General features: G+C 44.5%; 1 protein-coding gene across 4 annotated transcripts in view; it reads left to right on the forward strand.

Moving 5' to 3' along the window:
- EXOC6B (exocyst complex component 6B) overlaps positions 1–19,173 on the forward strand; it is a 525,494-nt gene that overhangs the window by 42,461 nt on the left and 463,860 nt on the right. Inside the window, exon 1 of one of the 4 annotated variants that reach the window (XM_074195713.1) lies at positions 1–9,376. This exon is cut by the window's left edge and continues 20,393 nt beyond it. The exons of the other annotated variants lie outside the window; for them this stretch is intronic. The gene's annotated coding sequence lies outside the window, so the exon portion shown is untranslated. The remainder of the gene's footprint in view (positions 9,377–19,173) is intronic. 4 annotated transcript variants of the gene reach the window in all.

The raw sequence follows: 19,173 nt of genomic DNA on the forward strand, positions 1-19,173 counted from the left end.
ACACTAATAATATATGGTTTTCCAAGTCAGTCTGTGGGCCTCAGGGTTCCCAATGGATATTTTAGTCATCCTCTGTTTCCGTGTGAATTTGATTGCACTGGTCTGATTCCACCAGTGCATTTTACAGGTGAGGAAACTGGGATGACCAGAGGTACTGACTACTGTACCACTTACTTTCCCCAACAGCCTAGAGTAGGTATTTGATAAATGTTTCTTGACTGATAGAAGTGGGTCATTGCTAGGCCCTGGGGATGCAAGACAAAGGAAGTTGCCCCTGCCTTCATGGAGTTTTCATGGCAGAAGTGTTGTCAAAGTTACTTTGTCTCTAACAGGTTATGGGGAGGAAGGGTTGACTGAGGTGGTGCATATCATAAATACACAGATCATTCATTTTCCTTGTTAATGTTGATAGCTTGGGCCCATCAAATGGCCTGGTATTGGCGCTGTGCTCAGTTTTGATGCTGCCTTCCCAAGAAGAAAATTTTTCTGATTGTAAAGAATCAGCTGTGGATGAGTATGGTTTAAGTTTCATGAAAGTGTATACTTCTGTGCTCTGTTAGCCAAGTCCTAGATAATAAAGCTCCTTCTGGAGCCTGCTGTGGATCCATGGAATGTCACTGTCCCGAGGCAGGGGAGTTGGGCAAGCTCTGGTCACTCTTCAGTCTGAGAGACTTGGTGGAGAAGGCCCTTGGGTCCTCTGAGGCTGAGATCTTGACCCTTGACCCTTCTTCCTCAGAGGGTCCTGCACTGGTTCTGGAGCCCAAGTCCCTTCTGTTTAGAGGAGGCACCTGAGGCCCATTCAGATGAAGTGGGTACAGTGGCAGCTTAGGAATTTGACTGCAAGCCCCAGCTCTCCTTCCACTGCTCCACACTGCTTCCCAGTGAGCATTTTCTTTTCTTCTGTTCAACAACAAAAAGTTAAACATATTCAGAAAGCCCTCAAGGCTTATAAAATCCTTTATAAATATTGTGTCATGGGATCCTTACAACTGCTCTGAGATATTATTAGCCCCATTTTAGGGATGAGGAAATTGAGCTGGATTGAGGTGAAATGACTTGCCCAGGATCACACAACTAAGAGTATGAGGCTGGATAGGATTCAGTCCTTCTTGACTGCAGGTCCATCATTCAGACTGCAGCCTCTCACTGCTATCCAAACCAGTGCTTGCTTTCTTAGTGTCCAATGAGCTTCCTAAAGTATAGGTCTGACCCTCTCTTCCCCTTACTTGGTAAACTCCTACCCCTTCTAATATTTTATACCCTTGTTCACCCTCCCCCCATTTACTTTTTGATCCAGGGACATTAGCCTCTTTGCACTGCATTTCCTCCAACAAGACCCTTCATTTCTTCACTTGCAGGTTTTTCCTGACTGTCCCTCCTCATCTCTACCTCCTGGCTTCCCTGGCTTCTTTAAAATCTTAATTAAATCTCACTTTTTAAAAAAAAAGTCATAATATTTTATTTTTTTTTCCAATCAGAGATAGTTTTCAGCATTCACTTTTGTAAAATTTTCTCCCCTTCCCCAGGCCAGGAAGAAATCTGATATAGGTTCTATATGCACAATTGTGTTAGACTTATTTTCACATTAGTCACGTTGTAAAAGTAGATTCAGGACAAAAGAGAAAGAAAAAAATAAAAAAGTGAAGAGAGTATGTTTGATCTGTCTTCAGAATCCATGGTGCTTTCCCTGGCATTTTCCATCACAATTTTTTCTTTTTTTTCGTTTTTACAAAGCAATGGGGTTAAGTGACTTGCCTAAGGCCACCCAGCTAGGTAATTATTAAGTGTCTGCTGAGGCCGGATTTGAACTTAGGTCCTCCTGACTCCAGGGCCAGTGCTCTTTCCACTGTGCCACCTAGCCTCCCCATCACAAGTCTTAAGGAAAGCCATGTCTGTCATGGTTGGTCATAGTAATACAGAGCTCATTGTGATACAGAACTCTTCTGGTTCTGCTCACTTCTCTCAGCCTCAATTCAGGTATCTTCCCAGGTTTTTCTGAAGTCCCCCTGCTCGTGGGTTCTTACAGAATGCTAGGACTCTGTGATGTTCACACACACAGAGTCCAACTGATGGGCTTCCCCTCAATTTCCAGTTCTTTGCTACCACAGAAAGAGCTGCTGTGACTGTGCCAGTCTTTGGGGGTCCTTTTTCCCTTTTTGAGGATCTCTTTGAGCTTCAGGAAGTCTCCCCTCCTCTGGGAAGGCTTTTCCAATCCTTTTTAATGTTGATTCTGACCCTCCGTTGTTTGCATGTGGTCTTTCCCAGGAGACAGTGAGCTAGGCAGGGCTGGTGTTGACTGTTATCAGTATCCTCAAGCTTAGTTGGCACAGACCTGCCACACGGGAGATGCTTGAGAGACGTTTACAGTGAAGGACCTAGCTCTTCTCAGCAGTGCCATGACCCAAGACACCTGGGAAGATGCCATCCATACCAACAGCAGAGCCAAGGCTGCCTGAATACAGAGACGAGTTTACTGTCTATGAAGCTGCTTCCTTTGAACTTCGGTTGTTCTTTAGGGAGCATTACTAGAGATATCCTGTCAGATACATGGTGCTTTCTAAACCCTCATTGACTTGGTTTGGTTATTTTCCCAAGGACCATCGGATCCCCAAATAGCCAGGGAGAGTAATCTGTATTACTTTAAGGTTTGCAAACCACCTTGCTTGGATTAAATCCTCTCCTCATAACTTCCTGAGGAAGATGCTATTGGCCCCCTTTTACAGATGAAGAAACCGAGGCTCAGTGAGGTAAAGGGACTTGAGGTGGTCACAGAATCAGGAGCCATTGAGGCTGGTGCTCCCAGCATTTTGTCTTTTGCTCCCTCTGATGTCTGAAGCTTTTGAGCCAAGCTTCTGGAACCTTTTTTCTTACGGTATGACTGATACAGATTACAGCTGGTGAACACTGTATTTTGATTTATGCTCCCCAATCTTATGCTTCTTTTGTCCTATTTGAAGAGGTTCTGTATTTGAACCTGAGGACATATTATGAAAAGGTTTCAGTTCCCTTTAAAGAGTTTATTTGGGAAAATACAAAGTTTTACATTTGTAATTAATTTTGCCTATTGCTGCATGTGATAGCTACTCTGGGTGGCTTGTGAACTCTTTTTAAAGAGAGTGACCTTGCTTTTTAGGCATTTAGTTTGTGGTAATCACTTGCCTGTTCTGCTAGGCACACTTGAAAAAATCTTTAGTTTCTACACAATTCAGCTCATGTGAGGTCTTTGCTCCTTTGTGTGCATGTGACTCTGGTTATCGTTAGTGAATTGTGGGGGGGGGTATCAAGGGAAATGGTAGACCACATATGGAGTCCTTAGAAAGCTGGCATCTTTCTGCCACCCCAGGGACGTTGCATGGAAACTCCATTTATATCTGATGCGGTTAGGAAAATGCCCCTTCTGACTGAAATATTATTCTTCATTATGAACTCTTAACATAATTAATGGGGGGGGCATCCACTGAATGGGCTGGGGCCTTCAACTAAGTTTATAAGTATAAGTTTATAAGTCTGCGCACCAGGCCAACACATGAATGGCTGGTTTATAATCACACATTCTTCCTCCATGACTAACTCTCTGCCTTTTGAGGACAATACATAGGCTCATAGTAGTGTAGAGTAAGAGTTGGAAGAGCCTTTAGAAACTGTTGAGACCACCCCATTCCACAGATTTAGAGATGAGAAAACTGAAATATAGGCTCCAAGATGTACAACCAGGAAGGGTCTGAAGAGAGATGGGAGGTCATAGGCTTCTAGACTCAAGAGTTATGTCCTCCACCATGTCCCTTAACTCGGACTGCTTTTCTTTGATAGTTGGTCACAATTTATTGTTAGTAGATGTTGCATCCAATTACACTCTTCCTGCATATTTCCTTATCCTTCAGGTGATTGTTTGGTTGACTCTGGTCTGAGGCTGTGTACCAGGCATCTGTGAGACTATTGAAAGTGGTGTATTTGTGTCTGCATGCGTCTGTGTGTGTGTGTATGTGTATGTACATACGTTAAAACCATCCAGTTTCCCAATTGCCATCCTTCATGCCTTCTGTATCCAAGCATTGGGTCAGCGTAGTTGAGTGGGTTAGTATTGGCCTTGACATCCCAATGATGTCAGCCCAGCGTGTTGTGGCCACTAATCCTTTCAGTTGCCCTGACAGCTCTCTAAGGATGCAGGTTGTTGAAGGGGTGCTACTTTGTATTTTTTTTTTTTTAGGTTTTTACAAGGCAGATGGAGTTAAGTGGCTTGCTGAAGGCCACACAGCTAGGTAATTATTAAGTGTCTGAGGACGGATTTGAACTCAGGTACTCCTGACTCCAGGGCTGGTGCTCTATCCACTGCGCCACCTAGCTGCCCCCAAGTGTCCTCTGTTCTCATGAAATTCACAGATCCAGCCCAAAAAACCCTTTGTGGTCCTTTTTTCTACTCTACATAACATTTATGGCTCTCATGGTCCATGAAATTTATGTGCATTATGTGCATCGGCTTTTAGATTGTGACTGTTTCCAGGCCTCCTTTATTCTGCGACTAGTTGCCCTAGTCAGTGCTGATTTTGTATTCTCTACCTGTTTGAGCTTTGGAAAAACTGTCTTTCATTTGTAGTGAAGAAAGTTTCTCGTTGGCAGCCTGTGGTTGGAACACAACATAAAGTCTTCGAGCTCATTAATTTGGTTTTATTTTAGGCCCTCTGGGCTGACCTTTGAGGCTGTGAAGTTGACTGCCTATTGACTGGTGGTTTTGTTTGGGAAGAAGTCCAAAAGAGTTTGGGTTCAGTACCTGCCCCCAAAGGCAGTGGTGGTATTGTCTAATCTGGGATGAAGACACAGGGCTCTCTCTCCTCAGCCAGGAACCATGTGGGAGACAGGAAATTGGAGGAGCAGCATCTTTCTTCTTTCCATCCCATATGTCTTTTTTGGGTTCTTTTGGAATTATTTCCTGACACGAATTCAGCTCCATTCTTGAAGAAAGATTTGTCCCCAAAGCTCTGCTGAATACATTGTCAAAATGAAGAAATCCCAGGATACAAAACAAAGGAAAAGGTCACATGTGTAGAAGAGCTTGGCATTCTCAGGCGTTTATTTTGTCTGGGCAGATGGTCCATGTCAGTCAATCTGTCCAAACACATTTTTTCATCCATTACTTTGTCCTAGCCTCTGGGCTAAGGACTGGAATACAAACAAAGGTAAAAGACAGAACCTGTCCCTCAGGAGCTCCCGGTCTGGTGGAGAAGACAATATGCAAACAACCACATTCATCCATACCTAGATCTGTACTATGCACAGCAGAATTGGAAGGTTTGTCCTTTGTTTCTAAAGAGGACCAGTGACATCATGGGGTGAGGTCTTGACTTGGGAGGCAGAGCTGCACAGAGTCAATCAGCCTTAGTCTCTCCCAGACTCTTCCATTGACAGGACAGAAGTCAAGGCAACTGGCTCTGGCCCCAGGATGCAGTGGATGATCTTGGCACCTTTCATGTCTGACCACACTCCAAATGTTCTTATCCACTCATTCTGCTGTGGGGGGAGTGGTCTTCTTGAACTGGGGGTAGACATCTTTCTAACTCTCTGATGGGTTTGAGGTCTCTACCTGGTTTAGCCCATTTACCAAGATGGTTTTATTGCAGTGTAGCCACTGTACATGCTACAACTTCTTGGAACCACCAGTGAGAGTTGGGGGACCGGTAGACACTACAGGTAGATGAGCAACCCTCACACCTGAACACCCATGGAAGGCAATCTGAGGGAAACCATATACAGTCTTGTTACCTAGCAAACAAGAGACCCACAATTTCTTTGCTAAATCAAGTGATCTGTGTTCTCATCTACGTGAGTACTCCCTTCAAAGGTACAGATTCCAACCCCTGTGTGCTTTTCAAGTCATAAATCAACGATTGCTGTTGCTATCCTATCCCTGATATCATTTGGACCAGGAGTTCTTATCTTTGTTTTCTGTTCCATGACTCCTTGGGCAGGCAGTGTATTAGAGCCTCTGGATTGTTTCTCAGAATTAGGTTCACAAAATGTGAAGGATTACAAAGGAAACTAATTATAGTGAAAGATATTCCAAAAATAATTATTTTTAAAAAGTTTATGAACCTCAGGTTCAGGACTCAAATTCCCATAATTCATGGACATTTAAATCCTTGAACATTCAAGACCATTCACTTAGTAGTCATTGGTTAAAAATCTCTTATATAGAGCACCGGCAACTAAGTTAATGTTTATAGAGGGCCTCAAAACTGGTTCTTTGTTTTCTCTGATTTTCTCCCTTTCTGCCATTGTTTCTATAGAAACGGAAATGGGCTTCATGGGACTGCAGCCATTTTGTATTTTTCTTTGTTTCACAGTCTGTCAAGGACTAAAATTTCATCACCAATTGGTCTGTGGATGGTGAGGAGCCTCTCTGTGCTTAGTCCAGATCCTCCTTAGAAAGCGGAAAGAGACTGTGACAGGGCCCTTTTGAGGCTTGGACTTGGGCATCATCCGGGGCACCTCCAAGAGACCTTGGAATGGGGCTTTGTGCTTCTCCTTCTGAAAGATGCCAGCCTCCAAAGCTCCCTTCTTGGCAGTCCACTCTTCTCCCTGTTCTCTTCATTACTCTGATGCTGCCTGCATTAATTTTGGCTCCTTGGGGAACACCTGATGAGTAACACATCTTGGAGAAATCCTCCAGTTATACTTGAGGAATCAAGTCTTTGGCTTTTCTTCTTCAGACTAAACAATCCTGCCTCCATCCACATTTTCTCAGATGACCATCTTTCTATCGTTTTCATTGTCTCCAAAGTCTAGTTTTTCCATTCTTTTTACAAGTGTCATGACTTGAAAGGGATGCATGTTCTAATGGTGGTTGGGTGGGCCCAGTGGAAGGGTCACTGCCTTACTCTGATTTTAACAGATCCCCTTTTTCAGGGGCATCACATGATATTTGACTTCATCCATAGTTATTTAGAGTTTACATACACATTCACACACACAAACACACTCATGGATGTTCTCAGAGCTGCATTTTAGAAAGGCCATTGATAAGGTGGAGTAACCTTCTTAACACCCCACACTGATGCCACTACTATCGTCCGAAGGAAGGCCTCTGATGGGCTGGACTCTACTTCTTGCATGGGTGCCCGTTCCTACTGATCACTCGGCATGGCACCGGACTCTCTGGTCCAGAGGATGCCATGCAAGGAGACTTGAATTGGAATCCTGCCTTGGAGCTTGGGTTATTCTGGACAAGTTGGTTAACCTTTCTGTGCCTCAGTTTCTTTGTTTCTAAAATGGGGGGAAGAGTTATTGTTCTTTTAGAGGATTGTTGGGAAGGTCAGATGCACTAGCATGTGTGAAGTACTCCCTTTATAAATGCTAACTGTGGGTAGACCTATGTTTCCGGCCAGACTGAGGAAAACGCAGAAGCTGGCCCTGTCCTTGGAGTGTTTACATTCCAGCCACATCCAGAGGTGTCTTCAAGGTAGACCAAGGTGGAGCGGGGAAGACTGGAGTCCAAGTCTTCAGATTTTTGCCAGCTGAGTGATCCTGATCAAGTCCCTTAACCTCTTTTTTGCCTCAGTTTCCTCAACTGTAAAATGAGGGTGATAGCCACACCTACCTCCTGGGGTTGTTGCAAGTGCTGACTTAGCCCAGGGCTTGTTGCATAGTAGGCTCTATAGAGAGGCTTATTCCCTTCCCTCCCTTTCCCAGCCTTCCAGTCTAAAGGGGGAGATGACTGAAGTGCAAACAATGGAGTGCAACAAGAGACAGAACAAAGCTGAGGAGGAAGGTGAAGGGCCTCCTGCAGAAGAGGCTGAGAAAAGGAGGGAGAAGCCTCCAGGCTCTGGGGCCAACAGGACTACCTGGGCTGGAGATCTAGAGGGAGGCCTGAGTCACGGGCTCCTAGGGCAGGTCAGGGCAGAGCTGCCCATGAAGAAAATGGAGGGGAGGAGGGACAGTCTGCTTTGAAATATTCTTCGAGTATGCCCTCAGGTACTTCTGCATTTAAGGACAAAATGATGATCAGGTTTAGCTGTCCTCACCAGAAAGCTTCTGATTGGGAATCCTGGCTCTGTGTGGCAGAGTGTTCGTACAACCAATTATCAGTGACAGTGACAGAAAAATGAAGCAGATGATTTGGGCTGAGTCTCTTCAGATAATTTGAAATGGAGACTGCTGAATTTTTGAGGTGATCTATTTCTAAGAGCTTATCCAGTAGCACACCCTGGGACTTCATTGATCTTTTGATCGTACTAATTATGCAATTGCAAAATGTATAACCCATTTACCACCACACTTTCCTTTCAGTGGAATACCTGCCATATTCCACCCTATCGAGCAGATCTACTTAACTGCAAGAGGTGAGATATTAGGAACCAGATAATCATATAGAGAATGGAAGACTGGTAAGAGATGGACAGACCAAGCCCCAAGTGGTCTTCATGGAATGGTAAAAGTTAGCCAGAGGAGTTTCCAATAACAGCTCCCATTTCTGTAGCACCTTTAAGGTTTACAAAGTTCTCTCCATGTGTGCTGTCATTTAATCTTCAAATCAGCCCAAGGAGGTTGATACTGTCTCTGTCCTCAGTTTATAGATGAGGACAGAGAGGGAGGGAGGGACTGGCCCAGCATCTCACGCCGAGAAATTTGCCCCCCCCCCCCCCAGAGCAGGGTCCCCGTCTTTTGTGTTCTTGAGCTCTTGGGGAGGTGCTGAATCTGCAGCAAGCTAATGCTTCTGTCTCGGCTCAGCTTTGAATGGAGCCTCTTCTGTGAACAACCAACCCTATGTTTATGAGGCTTGGCTAACTCCTTGGGTCAGAGGTGGTGGGAGCAGTCTATTTGTAGACTGTAGGATGGCAGTGGCAATGGCAGGAAGGAGGAGCCTGGGATCTTGAGGTCCACATCCACTGCTCTTACTCTGCTGACCCAGAGCGCCAAGGATGACATGCCAGGTTGAGTCTGGGACCTGGGTCTTTCATGCATCAATGGTTGGGTGTTTGCCTCTTCCAGTTGGCTCTCTGCTTGTTTTTAATACAATCCTTGGTGTCAGCATTTGAAAATTGTCACATGGTGGAGCATATGTGACCTGGGCATTACTAATTGTTATAAAATTTCCTTTTCGGGGGAGGGTCAGATTGAGGATGGGTGGGTAAACAAAATATTTTGTTTACAATGCACTGTAAAGATGATTCATTACAGTTTAATATTAACCAGCTCTGGGGGCCAGAAATTTATCTCGCTTGGTTTTAACTAGTGTTTCTTTCCCACACATGGTGTGAATCAACTGTCCTTCCAACTTGAAAGAGTTTGAGCGCAGAGAGCTCGCTGACGCAGCTTCTTTGTTCTGGGGAATTGTTTCCATTGTGCCTTCAAAAAAGAGGGACATTAAAAGCTTTGGCTCATGGTGAGTTCTCTCCATGTTGGCCTCAGTTGGGGGGCTGGCTGTTGGCTGGAGCTAGACTGGCTGGGGGGGGACTTCTTCCATTTCCTGGACTTTTTCAAGACTGAGCATTAATTTCTTCAAGCTCTCCCACTTGGTTTTATGTGATTAAAGGTCTCCATGGAAAATGGAAGGCAAAAAAATTCCCCAGTGGTTTCATATGGAGACTCCTCCTGTCATACAAAATCCTGTCTCAGAACGGGGTGTTGACTTGATCTCCCCTCCTGCTCAGAGCAGTTGTAATTTTCTGTTAGGTCTTTGAGAGCCAGCTGGGTGAAAGAGAATATGGAAGGGGTAGATGGCCAATGGAAGGCTTCATGTTGGGATATGGCAACCTTCTTGTGCCAACCGGGCTGGGAGATTGTGACATCACCTCAAGGCATACTGAGACTTGAATGAAGCAGTTCACCTTAACCTAGAGATGTTATGGGGACCTGCTGCCTGTTGGTAGAGAGCAGTCTCTGTCATGGAGGAGACTGGAAAAATAATGGATCGATTCTAGGTCACTAGTTACTTCCTAAATGTGACTGGGGATTGACCTGGGGATTGACTTGTCAAGGGGGAAAGGCCATTGAAGTAAGGCTTGTGGCACTTCCTTACTGAGGATGCATCTTCCCCTTGTGCTTCTCTCTTGTCCCCCATCTTACTGGACTCACTTGGTACCCAGCTTCTTTTGTCCAGGGTCCTTAGATTCTGTGGGAAGGTTGCTGTTGTACTTGGGTTCCATGAGAATAGAAAGATGATGAGGTTTGGGCTGCAGGGATGACCAAACGGGGTAGAAGTCATGACTCTTTACTCCAGTCCCCCCACTTTTGGGATCATTAGAGCAGGCTCCCTACAGGGGAGGGTCTGGCCCTTCTCGGCTTTCTGATTCAGATGAGACAAGCAATGCAGGGGCTTTGGCAACAGTGTTTAGTGAGCTGGCTGTTATTGTGGAAGACTGGCTGGTCATTCCAAAGCCGCACATCATACTTGGGTTTTGCTACTGATGGGAGAGGGGCTAATCATTTGGGAGCCATGCAGGAGTCCATTTTTGTTTGGTTTTTGTTTTATTTTATTGCTCCTCATAGAGTTTGGAAGAGAGCAAGGGTTCTGGGGATTTGGCATCTCCTAGAGGAGGATTGGCCCAGACCTGGGAAGTGAACCTTGGGACAATGTTGGGAATGGAAGGTTTTTGAGTTTGCTTTTACTTCTTAAAACTATCAGTCTGCTTGTTGCTGATTCAAGAAGATTCCTGGACTAAATATGGATTTGAATCCTCTGCCTGGTCTTTGCCTAGTGGGGTGGGGCCGGGGGGGGGGGGGGGGGAAGGAAAGTGGTATTGTTGTTCTCCCTCTATTCAAATGCACACCTCACCCACATTATGAGCTGTTCGTTCTAAGAAGCAGGGTGGGAGTGCATGGAAGATGCCCAGGAGGGTCTTTGCCTGGGGGGCTTCTCTTTCTGAATATTCCTAATGGCTTCTGGGCTTTTGTCATGTTTACCACTGTCCTGAGCTCTTTGGCTTCTCTTAGACCCTCTAAGGCTGGTTAGACCCAGACTCGGAGGCATTTGGGTTTTTTAGTCTTGAGCAGAACCCTTCTTGATTTTTTTTTTTTGTACACATGCCTTTTGTCAACCAGAGAGTTTAGCCGAGGTGGTCAGAGGCTCTCTCCCTATTTTCTGCCCCTGTAGTCTGTTGTCTACTGTTTAGTCATCTTGAGTAAAGAAGGCACTGTAACAGATCTCTGCCTGGAAGGCATTTTTTAAAAGGGCCTTCAGGGACTCCTGTCACCCTCCCCCAGGGCCTGGCAGCCTGGACTCGGAGCCCCAGGCAGGCTTGCTCTGGGGGCCTGCCAGGCCTGGTTGCAATTTAATCAGCCAAAGAGCCCTTTTTTCCCCTCAATTCTAGAGAAAGATGGAACATTATTGCTTATAACCAAATGACTCTCATGTCCCTGATTTCAGTAGACTAGGTCATGCACCTTCTTCAAGGGTTAGGCTAGAGTTCAAAGGATTTCTATTGGTCAGTCTGCTCTGGGGAGTGAACTGGATTTTTTTTTGGGGGGGGGTAAATATTTTCTACTTGTAGATTTGTCTTTGGGACAGTGCTTTATTGATATGTTTCAGGAATTTCCCAGTGCCCTTTTGCATTGTTTTTTCCCTACTAATTTGATTTTATTGGCATATAGATTGGTAATATGATACTACTTCAATTATGGAGAATTGTTTGGAGACACTGAGAAGTTAAATGCCTTGCCCTCAGGATGGTAAAGACTGGGGAAGACAGTCTTGTCTGAGACTTGATGAGACATGAACTGGGGAATACTTTGGGCAGACCCTCCTTGAAGGTTTGGTTGTAGGTTGGAGTCAGGGCAGGGCTACCTTCTGGCTGCTGCTGCTTGTGACTTCCTTATTTGTGGAGGGTTGTTCTTTACTGGGAGTCATCTTGTCATCCCCCCATCACTTTGCTGAGAGGCTTTCTGGCTTACATGCACTTTGCTTAAGGATGCCAAGGGTCACCTCACCATTACACTTGGCCAGTTGTTGTCCACTGACTTCCTAGGTATTGCTTCCTAGGCCAGAGGCCAAGTGTAATTGAAATGGACAGTTATTCAGTCAATGTTGGGGGTTGGAGGGAGAGAAGAGGAACAAGCTTTTATTAAGTGCTTGTTGTGTTGGTCCTTCATTCTTGAAGGACATCAGGTGATGCTGTGAGAAGCACATGAATTGGATGTGATTGAGAGAGTCTCAGTCTGTTAAATGCTTGTGGAGTGGAATTGTGTGAATTGATAAGACCCATAGGTCATAATATGGGGTGTTCCCAACATTTTGTGATTGACTGTTGAGCTGTGACTTTCTCCCAGATTTGACCTTATTACCTTGATAGCTTAAAATTAAGGATTTTTAACTATTTATAGTAGCATTTCCTGTTTTAATATGTCTTTGTTCCTTTGAACAGTGCCTATTTAGATGAAATAATTAAATATCTTTCTGCAAAGTAATTTTCTCAGTATCCGGTTAGGCAAACTATACTATGGAAGTGGGAGGAATGAATGATCTGAGTTGTATTTTCATTTATGATCAGCTTTGTATTAAACTTTTCCTCCCAAAGCCAACCATTTCTCCATTGCATCATGGAAATCTGGAAATGGATTGAACTAATGACAGCAGACTCATCAGCTGTTTGTGACTTCATTGACAGCCCTGGGCTCACTTATTTTAATACTTGAAGGGTTTCCTGGCCCAACTTCAACATCCAATCCCTCTGGCTGGTCTAGCTCTCAGCCACCAGACCCCCTGCCCAACATGGACAACTCCAAAGACATCTTGTGGTGCTTGGACACACGAGTGGCATTAAATCCAAGATGAAGCTCTAATAAACCATTGTCCCCAAGCAGTGATGTCTGTTAATTGTCTGAATGTTGTGACATTATCATGGCAGCAGCTAAGCAGGCAACAGTCTTAACTTGGAATTTCCTTGCTTTAATTGGTTTATTTCCTAATAGTTTGTTGTTGGTTTACTTGATGTTCTGGGACCCATTTCTTGTCTCTGCCTTCCTGTTCCTGCGCTGCTAAACTGGAGCCAGGGGGATGAGGGAAGCTTACCCACCTGCCTCCAAGACCAGCCGTTGGGAGGGTCGGGGGTCCCCTTCTTCCTGGAAAGGGATCTCTGGCCCAACATTCTTTGGTTTGCCTGGTTTTGATGGAGAAACTGATTTGGTACCTCGGGGTCCACAGAGTGGAAAAAAATTTTCCATGGTTTTTGATCTTGTCCATGGCATTGAATTTTGGCCATGGTGGTTCAGCTTGTCCTTCATTATTTCCACATAATAGAAGCTTCCCACAGTTGTTTGGTGGTGACTTGTTGCTGGTGGCCCTAATTGCAGGTTGGGATAGCAACGACAGAGATATTAAGATACCCTCAAGGCCCTTTTAGATAGAGAATTGTGGAGGGTAGGAAGCAGGTAAAAGGGATTTTAAACTCCTTTTGACCTTTCACAAGGGCCTATTTCAACATCATGCAGAGAGCTGTTTTTCCATTTTATTTTTAACTTTGGAATAAACAAAAATGCTAATGATGCTTTTATGGAACTTAATGAGAATAAAATGTTTTAGGATTGCAACCATGACAGAAGTTTAAAAATATATGTATAAAAAAGAAAAGGCCAGAAAAACCTTGGAATTTGTTCTACAGATTAATCAAAAACAAAAATAAAAACTCTTATTTTCTGCAAGTTTTCTTGGTTTTGAACTTGTCTGCATAGATCTTCTCAAAACATCTAAATTACCATCACATGAATGGAGAATTGAGCTGTAACATAAAGCATAGTATGCAGGTAAAGGGACTCTTGGCATTAATTTGTTCAAGATGCCAAGAATTAACCCTACTTTACTAAGGTTCTAAGTATCCATATCTTGAAGCTTTTCACCCCCCCCCCCCAAGAAAATGTTAAAGAATGTTCAGTTTACATTTGGGTCCTCGGGCTTAATATAACCTTTACCCCTGGGATGGATTTTTCACCTGCTATTTAGATATTTCAGTGTGTTGGGTGGTTTGGTAAATGATGGAGCCTAAGCCACTTTCGAGAGAGGTGCTTGCCAGAAGGCCAGCCTGCAGAGGTTTGCTGGCAGTCTCTACTCCTTGGCTAGTGATCGGAGGGTTTCTCTGATTTGCCACACTGCCCCTGGGCATGACACATTGGAACCAGCTATTGCATTGGGAATGACAGACTTGAAATGTGAGTGGCCCCTTTTCTTCACTTTTTTTTTTTTTAATTTTGGCTGTGTAGTTTGTTTAAAGATCTTGCCTCTGATAAGGCATGATGAACATTTGGTTTGTTTGGTCATTTTTAAATCCATTTAATTCTTGGGGGTTTGAGCAAATGGCATACTTCTATAGTCACTTAATTGAGAGAAGAACTGTGTTCTGAGTGTTCTAATAACTGAGTGTTATTTTTCAGGTGGAAAATACCTTAGTCATACTTTGAAGAATTTTTCCTGGGATTAATGATTTAGATATGAAAACACAAATGTTAGGGATCAGGTGTAATGTGACCACAACCACAGTTCCATGTTAACATCTTTCTAGCTGCTAGCACATGCATCATTTCTGTGAATCCATTGGTTCATCCTTCATGAAGCTCTTTGGCTAGCTCCAAAGGGCAGCCAGCATTGAACTGAACTTCCAAGGGGCCAACGCCTTTTCTTGTTGTTTGGCTCTTCTCTCCCCTGGTGCGAGCCCTGGTTCACTCCCAGGTGTCTGTCTGCATGAGTCCCCATGAGATTTCATGCGTGGGCTTACTCACCTGTGGCACACCTGGGCTTTTCATTTTGACACTTTCCCCCACTACTTTTCTTTCTGGTTGGGAACTGAAATCCAGGGTTTGATTTTAGAGCAGTAATTTTTAGTTTTTCCTCTGAAATAATGTGTCATAAATGGCTTCTTTCCTTCCTCCATCAAGTGTCCTATTTCAGGAATGTTTGAGACCCTGGTGGGTTGGTGCCTCCTTAGGAATTCTCTGTGGTGGGGAAGGAGGAGGAAGAGGAGAAGCTTCTGGACTCCTCCATGGAATGTAAATGAATGATCACTAGATGGCAGCCTCTCTCTATTTTATTGGCCTTGGGGCTGGGGTGGATTGCGGGCCAGTGATTTAGGAAATGATACCTGGTGCTCCAGCTAGCTCAGCCAGCTCTCTTCCCTAGGTTTAGACCTGATCCTTGCCCTCTGGCATCCTGGGCCTGGCCTGGGGGCTTGGTGGTTCAGAGCTTTGATGTGAATGTTGCAAGGCAAATGAAAGATGTGTAGGGAACAGCAGACTACCTCTCACTTATCTTTGAGGAGAAAATCACAGTGCTTCAGAATGAGAAATTAGCCCCGAAAGTGAGGAATTCCTTCTCCCATCCATTCTTGGTGGCTTGTCTCCTGGAGCTGCTTTTGCCAAAAACATCTTTTACCTGGAAACCAAGCATCCTGGTTGTGTATCTGTCATCTTGGCCAACATCCTTCTTAGGTGACAGGTTCATTGGCCTTGAAACTAATGAAGCATTGGGAAAGGACCCTCAGTAGTAGTTCAGTAAGGAAAATACCAACTCTAAAATGTTAATACAAGTGAAAGAAACACAACCTTTATACATGTATAGTTTTATTATGACTTTTTGCCCCCTTCATACTTGTCTTTTGTGACTTGAGATAGTGACTTGTCAACACATAAGTATTTTTTTTCTTCTCTTCAAGTTTAAAAATGTACAGAATTGAAGTGAATTTTTGGAATCATAAGAGCCCTAGGGTGGTAGAGCCAGGCAGGAAGGAAAAGGGACTGTTTTAATCTGTTTGGAAATGTGTATGTCTAATTAGAGCATTTTGCTTTGCTCCTAAAATATATCTATCTTTTTTTATACTGTTGGCTAAATTTGAAAATGGAAGTGTAGAATGTTCCATTTGGAAAGAGCCCTTACAGATGATCTGGTCTAACCCCTTATTTTACAGATAAATAAACTGAGCCCCAGAGGGAAAATGGCTTGATGAGACTTAACCCAGTTCTCCTGTAATTGGCAGTTATAGTAAGGGTAAGGGAATGTCTCACATGTACTCTGTCCTTCACATCCCTGCCAAACTCATTTCCCCGAAGCATCATTTCTGCCCATGCCCCTCTGGCTGAAAGATCATCTGGGACTCATGATCGTGAATAGGATAAAACCAACTTCCCCACTGGACATTTCAAGCTCTCTGCATTGTAGTTTCCCACCTGCCTTCCATCATCCTTCTCTCCCCACCAGACTGGCTTCCTTGTCCTCGGAATCACTCTCCATCTTGAAACCATGTCCCTTGGCTCAGGCCGCCCAGAGTCCCTTCTCCCTGGGTCTTCCCTTCAAGGCTCTGCACTAGGGGAAGACTTTCCTGATCAAGCCTTGTGTTTGCTTTTCTCTTCCTCATCTGGTTGGCTTGGGTCTCCTTATTGGTCTGAGGATCCATCACTTGTCAACTTTTTGGGTAGGAACTGGTCATTGCATTTCTTTGTATTTTTAGTTCCTTTCATTGCATCTTGCTCATGTGCTTATTAATAAGTATCTGAATTAAATAGAATAGAGAATTTTTATTTTTCTAAGTCTCAAGTTTCTTTTCTGTGAGGAAATTTTCTTTTCTGGGTTAGCACATTATATTGTTAATAGCACCCCCATGGGGGAGAAAATTGGAAGCTTTTTAGATGGAGAGAAGTAAAAAGTGAACTCAAAATTGTGGGTTTGGGGGTAAGAATGGGACTGGTAAGGAGCTCATGGTATTAGATTAATATTTAAAAAAGCCGAACAAACCTTTAGGGAGTTAGCTAGCAGCCCCAGTCTCCCTATGCTTCAAGCATGAAGGAATGGAGAGGAAGGTGTGGCTGAGATGTGCTGCCCTAGATTCAACTCACATGGAACTGGCTCTGAAATGGCCCTCAACCCATGGCATTCTTCAGGTTGTGTCCTTGGTTGAAAGGACCTCTGAGCTCTGAACGATGATAGCTTCCCTCCTTCTTTGTGGCTCAGAGGATTTCCCGTGAATCTGCTGCCTTTCCTAGAATAACCTTTGTGGCCCTTCATCCTATTCTCTGACAGCTGACCTTGTATATGCATGTCTTAATGTCATCCAAACTGACCTGGAGAGCGCTGGGCAGTTGGCACAGATTCCCAAGGGCACAACAGGGAAGGGAAAGGGAGAAGCCTGAGGATTATAGCGTCTGCTGCCAGGCACTGTGTGGTGCACCAACTGGGCAGAGTGGGTGCTCTTAGTGACCCTGGGGAATGGAGACAAAAAGAGGCCAAAGGAGTGGCCTGGGGCCCCAAAGCTTGTAGGTGACTGGACCAGGTCTGAATCCACCCCTTTGTGAGTCTAGGTCCAGAGTTTTACTTAGAGCTCCACTGGCAGCTGCATTTACAAATGAGGGAACCGAGGCTTTCCATGGTGCTGTCTTTTTGGTTTCAAGGATGGCCCTCTTGGGCTCTGTCTTGCTGTTGGTGCTGGTTCATGAAATGAATTCCACAGTCTGTGTTCACTCTAATGCTTTCTATCCGTCATCAAGCATGAACTGAAATAGTTAGGGGTCTTGTCTCCCTCCCTGGCTGATGTTTGTGGCAAAACCTACCCTGTGGAGTACCAGGGGCAGGGGTGACCCCCATCTTTCCTCCTAGGCAGGATCACTTATTTCTGGGGTAGGGTCTCTGTGACATTGTAAAGAACCAACCCTTCAGGCAGATTCTAGAGGCAAGTCATCCCCAAGGGCTGGGCAAAGTGAGCACCCTGTGTGCAGGGACCTTGGAGACAGGTTTGACTGTTTGTTTGGTTAGTTGAGATGAGTCTTGGGCCCTCCTGTCCCTGGCAAAGATTCTGAGGTCAGTGGTTAGGGGGGACAGCTGCCCCTACCTAAGGGCAGCTAGATAATATAGTAGGTAGAGTACCAGTCCTGGGGTCAGGAGGACCTGAGTTCAAATCTACCTTCAAACACCCACCACTTCCTAGCTGTGTGACCTTGAGCAAATCTCTTAACCCCAATTGCCTCCCATCCAAGACCAGCTCCAGTCATCTCAATTCCTATCTGGCCACTAGACCCAGATGGCTCTGGAGGAGAAAGTGAGACAGGGTTCTTAGCACAGTCGTCCCACTCAGATCCAATTCATGTGCTTGTCATAGCATCATGTCTCTGATGTCATGATCTTCTTTGAGAACACAGGACAAGCATCAACATTATCAGTGTAGCTTTCTGGTTGGTGCTCATCTGGAATTACAGATCAATGCAATAATAGCTTGTAAGAGGGCGCTAAGGACTCAGAAGAGAAATTGCATTAGTTCAAATCTGATAATAGCACTGCCCTTTGCAGTTGGATTGTGGACGTGGCAGACTTGATTTTCTTCCCCTCGATATGAGAAATCATTTTTACTGATGTGCCCAATATAATTCCTATGATGTAGACTCATAAATCATGAAGCTGATAGGTCCCCCCCGACTCGATACGGCAGCTCAGTCACTGATAAACACTTATTAAATGTCTGTCATGTTTTGGATGTTGTGCTAAGTGCTAGGGAGGCAAGCAGTCAAAAGAGGGTCAGGGCCTGCTCTCAGGGGGCTTCCAATCTGATGGGGAGGGGTGACGGTGGGAGAGCCATCCTAAAAGTAAGCTAAAAAAGGTTCAGGGCCATGGTGGAGAAGTGAAAACAGTGCAGGGGTGGGGGAACTGGGGAAAAGACCGTTTTGTACCCACCTTCATTGGAACTTGAAGAGTTTGTTGCTCCATCCTCCAATCAGGGGGGTAAGAGGCACAATTGTTGATTTGACACAACTGAAGAGAGTCATATCATTTAAAAATGGAGGGGAATAGAAGCCTTTTTGAGAACCACTCCTGAGGGAGAATTCTTGACCAATGAAGAGATGGAGGAGGCTGTAAAAGTTAAAATGGAACAGTTTTGGCTATGTGAAATTAATATTTCCACAAATGAAATGTGGACAAAAGTAAAGAGAAACGGTTACATGATAACTAACCTTGGCATCAAATCTTTGGTAACATTCCAGTAGCTTTGATATCTCAAGACCTGACAGAGCTATATGGCACAAGAGCCATTGTCCAACAGTGAAAAGATATAAACAGCAAGTTACAAAAAGAACTGTAAAATTAGCTCTCAAAAATGCTCCAGTTCTGCTAATAATAGGAATTAAAAAATATATAACTTTAGAGCTCCTGAGGTTCTGCTTCTCCCTCAGCAAATGGCAAAGATGACAAAAGACAGAAAGAGTCAGTGATAGGAG

This window comes from Macrotis lagotis, chromosome 1, assembly GCF_037893015.1.
Source record: "Macrotis lagotis isolate mMagLag1 chromosome 1, bilby.v1.9.chrom.fasta, whole genome shotgun sequence".
NCBI classification, from domain to species: domain Eukaryota; kingdom Metazoa; phylum Chordata; class Mammalia; order Peramelemorphia; family Peramelidae; genus Macrotis; species Macrotis lagotis.